Source organism: Notothenia rossii (assembly GCF_949606895.1).
Source record: "Notothenia rossii genome assembly, chromosome: 4".
NCBI lineage: Eukaryota > Metazoa > Chordata > Actinopteri > Perciformes > Nototheniidae > Notothenia > Notothenia rossii.
In genome coordinates, this window is record NC_136902.1 from 4607299 (window position 1) to 4612990 (window position 5692).

A 5692-nucleotide genomic window follows, 5' to 3' on the forward strand; every position below is an offset into this window, starting at 1 on the left:
TGTTTGAGATATGCAATGTCTAATTTCAATCTTACTAATTCCTTTGCTTAATTTAAACTATAAAAGTTATACACGATGTCAAATTATTATTAGAAATACATTAAAAAAAAAAAAAAAAGTTCTTTAGCAATCAGAGAAATTAGGGATTTTAAATCTATTTTCTCTAATAATTTAAATCAGTGTTTTATTATTGACCTGTGATCAGCTGGTGGAGAGATGAGAGCCTGAGGACTCAACCTGATGCCAAGCGTTGCCTTACGTCAGTGGCGGACTGGCCATCGAGACGTTCGGGACGAATCCCGATGGGCCAGTACTGAAGTGGGCCGGCCGGACGTTGTGGGCCGGTCGGATAAGTCACTAGCACCCCCCCCTTGACAATTTACTAGCGGTACCGAGGTGGGCCGGTTGAGAGTCCCGGGCTACTACCCAGTCCGCCCCTGCCTTACGTCGTTGTCTTAACTCCAGAGCCAATCACAGTACAGCTCTGCTTTAAATCCAACCAATCAGCAGTCTGCGTGCGGGGGGCGTGTCTACAACTCTGTCTCCCAGCAACCACTCGGCATCCACCTATCACATAACCATTAGAATGTAAAATATATATTATAAAAAGTATACATTTGCACATTGTTGTAAAATAATGTCGCTAGCACTTTGGAGAAGAGTCACGTTAGAAATCATGTTTTGTTTTACATATTGTAAAATGAATCAAAGATGGAGGCTTTTATTTTGCTGATACATACAGTATGACAGATATATATATTGAATATCTTTGTGCGTTATCTATATTTGATGCAGTATGTGATTTTGATGATGACTGATTGTTGACGCTTTAGCCGGCGAAACACCAGCGACGAAGCGACGCCGGCTACCTCACTTCCCATTTTAGACTTTCAAAATAAAACTCCTTTTCAGCTTTTTATGCAAATGTCTTGTCAGCGGTGGCGTCGGCTGGCGGCAGGAGAGGATTCTGGGAAGTGTAGTTCAAAACATTTCCCTCCTCGGCCTGTTTCACGTTGCTGCTTTTAAAGGTTCTCCAGCACCGAGGAACATATTTGAATCTGAAAATCTGACATGAAGCATGCTAAATGTACGTTGTGGATACAAACAAATTGAAATTGAGAATGCTTGGGTGTTTAATTGGACTTTTATATGGCTCTCTAAATCACTTAATTGATTACTATTTTAACTCGTTGGTGCTGCGAGACTTTTAAATGGTGTCTGACCGGCTAATGTAAACAATCAGCGATAGGCGGGGCTTTTATTTTTGGCTGGGTTTGCTGCGATGCAGTGATGTTAAGGCTTTGTGTGTCTCTGAACGCACCACGAAAGGGAATGTTATTTTTGTTTTTGTTCTTTTGATTTCTAATGTTCAAAGTGCTCAAGTGTTTTGAAGAGTTTTAGTTTTAGAGGATTTATTTTTCTCTCTGTGTGTATTTCTGAATATCAGTATTTCGTCCTCAGACCCCCGTCACGGCTCAGACTCACGTTATTATTATTTTAAAAGCAGATAAAAAATAATCTGCTTGTTTTTTTCATAGATTTAATTAAAGAAATGTCGACATAATGGCGGATGTTTAAAAATACTGCATTTTGTGTTTAAAAATAGGATAAAAAATGTTTTAAAGGCTGAAAAAATGCCAAGAAAATGATAAGAAAATGTCAGTTTTTGTTGAAAAAGGCAGAATAAACTTCTTAATCCCACCTGCACTATCACACCTAGGAAAATATCTTCAGTAAAAAAGATCAATAATATTAACAGGAAGTAGAAAATAAGAACTACATATCCCAGCAGTCATTGGGAGCCTCCAGAGCGTCTTCATACTATGGTATCAATCAATCAATCAGTCAATCAATCAATCAATCAATCAATCAATCAATCAATCAATCAATCAATCCAATGAATGAGACATGACCATATATGGAGAATTCCTGTAGCCAAGTCTGTCTCTTCATAACTCAAAGCCACAAAATGAACTAAATTTCATTTAAAATAAACAAAGAAACGTTTCTTTTAAAGTGAGAATAAAAACAGACTTAACTGAATGTGGTTTCGTCCAATCAGAGCCTCTGCTTGCTCCAATTAAAGAATCAAAATGATGAAGAAAGACCAGACCAGCCAATCACTTGAACACAGGGTGAGCGATTGAGATCAGATCCAAAATGTAATGGTTTCTTCATGGATCCATGCTTCACCGATTCACCAAATGATATGGAAATAGGGAGAGTAGTTTTTGTTTAATCTCTCTTACAAACAAACCTATATTTGGCGCCCTAGTTGGTAAAGTTCATTATATAGAAGAGTGTAAAAACGGACTGTCCACGGTTAAAGCCAATTTTAATGGATATACAGTTTTATATTGTGATTAATATGTCACATTATTGTTATCCTTTGAATTATCTACAACTGTATGCAGTTGTGTGGTGATTTCAATAATTTACAAGTTAGAAATTACCCACTTATCTACAGTCAGACACACATGAAGGGACGGTAAAATAAATACTGATTGCACCTTTAAAAAATGATCTACTAATGGGAAATTAATGTAGACTTTTTGGACTTTAGTTTGATGGAAAACATCAGTTTGAAGAGTCACATGTAATTAGTTAAAAAGTTAATTAACAGCTAATTAAATAACACTAATTAATGATGAAATGAATCCTTATTTGCGTGTTGATTGGCCGGTCTGGTGGATTTAAACTGACGACATACAGAGATTATTACTGGTGATTAAAACTAGTGAGATGATATGTTGTAGAGGCCACGGAAATGACACTAATTAAACTAACCGCAGTATTTTATTTAACGCAAATCAAACTGACATTTTAGAGAGTTTTATATTTTCATCGTTTATAATAAAATAAATATATAAATAAAAATCATCGTTTTTTTTTTTTTTATTGTCTGGAGCCTGGTGGGTCAGAGGGGGGGGGGAATAATTAATAAAAAATATCTGCAGCTGTTGAATGCGAAAAAACACGACTTGAAGAAATGAAAATGTACATTACCAAAATCTGAAGTTTCATTGTCACGTTGTCTTCTGCCAAAAACATCCTTGTTGTGACAGAATCGCTGATCTAATCTGCCCGGAGACAGAAGAGAGGGGATATATTCAAAACACTTAGAGATACTTCAACATACCATCATTAAAATGTGTTAAAAAAATTAACGGTAAATACAAGTGTTTTAAGACTTTAGGGGGGCTTTTTAAAAATGTATTCAAATTAATGCATCAAATATTTTGTTTCTACCCCAGATATTAAAGAAGAACATCTAATTGTATTGGACAGTTAAATATTCTAACAGTATATAGGCGCTTTCTCACCGGAGTACTTTTCCAAAGAATAGTTCCGATAGTTCCTGGGATTTTGCGTTCACACCAAAATTATCTGGAACTAGAACTTTTTCCGGGAATTGGAACCTTTTCAGACCAGGGACTATCTGGGGGGGAAAAGGTTCCAATTTCTAATTTTAAACCACGCCCCGTAAAACTCCGAAAAGTTTTGTGAAGCCGCCATTTTATTTGCTCGCATTAGCATTATTAGCATTAGCCCAGCGCACCAACGGAGAGAGACTAACCTATGGCAACTAGGGTGACCAGATGTGCCGCTTTGCGCGGGACTGCACGGCATTTTCACGACTTTTGGTGCGTCCCGCAAATTGAGACGATGTCCCGCATATTTCATTTTGATTGGCTAAAACGCTTTTCGAAAATCTGACTCATGACAAATCTGTTGCGGAGAAAGGCCGGCTCGGTTCGCTGACGGCCGTCACCACCCTGTAGTATTATATGTTTTAAACGGCATCATGTAAGAGCGTCCGTAGTGTCGCTCCCCCCCCCCCTCTGCTGACAGTTGTTCACGAGCGTCCATAGTTAGTGTCTCTCCACCCCCAACCGCCATATAATAAGACTTTTTTATTTACGATGATGGGAAGTCGTAAATTCTACCAATTCTGCCCATAAACGCTGGCTTTGATATTCGGTTACCTTATTCAAAAAAGTTTAGAAAATCTGTCTCCAGCTTTTTATCATTGATTCTGTGCAACAAACTCTCACCGCTGGTTTCCATCTGAGAGCTTCTGTTTCCCTCCTCTACTCTCAGCTTTTTAACGAAATTAAACATTTTATTTCTGCTTCATTTTACTGTAGATACATATTGTTTTATAGGGTCGCTTTTAAAAAAATATTGTCATTGATTTTATAGCCAAAAACATTGCCAAAGTGTTTTTTTAACCTCCAAAATAAAGACAATATGGAAGCTCAAAAGGGACAAAAAGGATTTGTTTTTGTTTGTTTCTGTTCGGTTTCTTATCAGACTTTCTGAAATACAAAACATATTTCATCGTGATTATAAATAACGTTCTTACCTTCAAGTTTTTCGGGAAACTGGGGTCGGATCAGATGAACCAGCAGGGGGCGCCGTTATCGGGTTTGGGCTCGAAACCTTAAAATACATTATATTTTCCTTTAACAAAAACATCACAAAATTCATCGGAAATTAACAAAATTACTGACCTTACATCCGATGTTCCAGTTGAGCCCAATTAAGTTGACGAAAAATAACGTAATGATAAAATAAAAAACGTTTTGCCAAAAGTTGCTAACATTATAGTTGGTGTATACAACCCCCAATGCATTATTGGAAGTGTAGTCCAATTAGTTTGGTTATTTACTTCTTCAATCGGACAAACAATTAGATTTTTTTTTATTAATTACACGCTATGAAGAAAAGGTTTTTTATTTTTAATAAATTACATGTATGGACAAAATAAACCAATATATAAAATGTATTTTTTAAGTACTACAAAAATAAGTTATCACATAATTTAGCAGATTCGAAGTGGAAGAATTTTACGATTTTACATTTTTTTACTAATTTCTTCAAAAAAGATGATTTTTTTGATGATTCTATCCCATTTATTTTTATACTAGCTTCCAAAACAAACATTCGATCTGCTCTCACGTTGGTGCTGAAGATGATTTTGTTATGTTTTTTTGTTTCCAGCCCAAATTCATCCGTCCCGCCGTCCACCATTTCCTCTGTACCTGTGTGTCTGTGTGACTTCCTGTAACGCTCCAGTCTTCCATACAAGCATAACTGTAGACTAGAGACAATCAATTACAAGGTGATTAAAAAGTAGCTTAATTAATTACTAGATGTGTACTAATGACACTCGGGGCTCCACGTTAACGAGTCTCCAGTCAAAAGAAAAAAGATGCAGACTTGTGGATGATGAGAGTTAACGTTGAGCCCTGAGGACGTCACCTGTTTCATTGACCTTTGACCCCTGCGAGGGTCTCATGCTGTAAGCCACTGTGATCACTGTGCTCATTAAACACTGACTTTAACAAAGGCAATAAAACTAACGTCATGACAAACAGATCACCTGTCTCTGCGGTTCATTTTGGTCATTATGGTTTGAAACCATTACTATATTTTAATTATTCCTTTTTTTTAAAAATATATATGTTTTAAAGAGGCCATATTCTGCTTATTCTCAGGTGTATATCAGTATGTAGTCTCTCTACTTTCAAGAGTCCTCTCCTGCTGAGGTTCAGGTGTATATCAGTATGTAGTCTCTCTACTTTCAAGAGTCCTCTCCTGCTGATGTTCAGGTGTATATCAGTATGTAGTGTCTCTACTTTAAAGAGTCCTCTCCTGCTGATGTTCAGGTGTATATCAGTATGTAGTG

General features: G+C 36.8%; 1 protein-coding gene across 3 annotated transcripts in view; it reads left to right on the top strand.

Annotated features, from left to right (window-relative positions):
- slc6a8 (solute carrier family 6 member 8) overlaps window positions 1-5382 on the top strand; it is a 47750-nt gene extending 42368 nt beyond the window's left edge. For all 3 annotated transcript variants that reach the window (XM_079676709.1, XM_079676710.1, XM_079676711.1), the window contains exon 14: window positions 1-5382. This exon is cut by the window's left edge and continues 2707 nt beyond it. The gene's annotated coding sequence lies outside the window, so the exon portion shown is untranslated.
- Window positions 5383-5692: the final 310 nt, after the last annotated feature.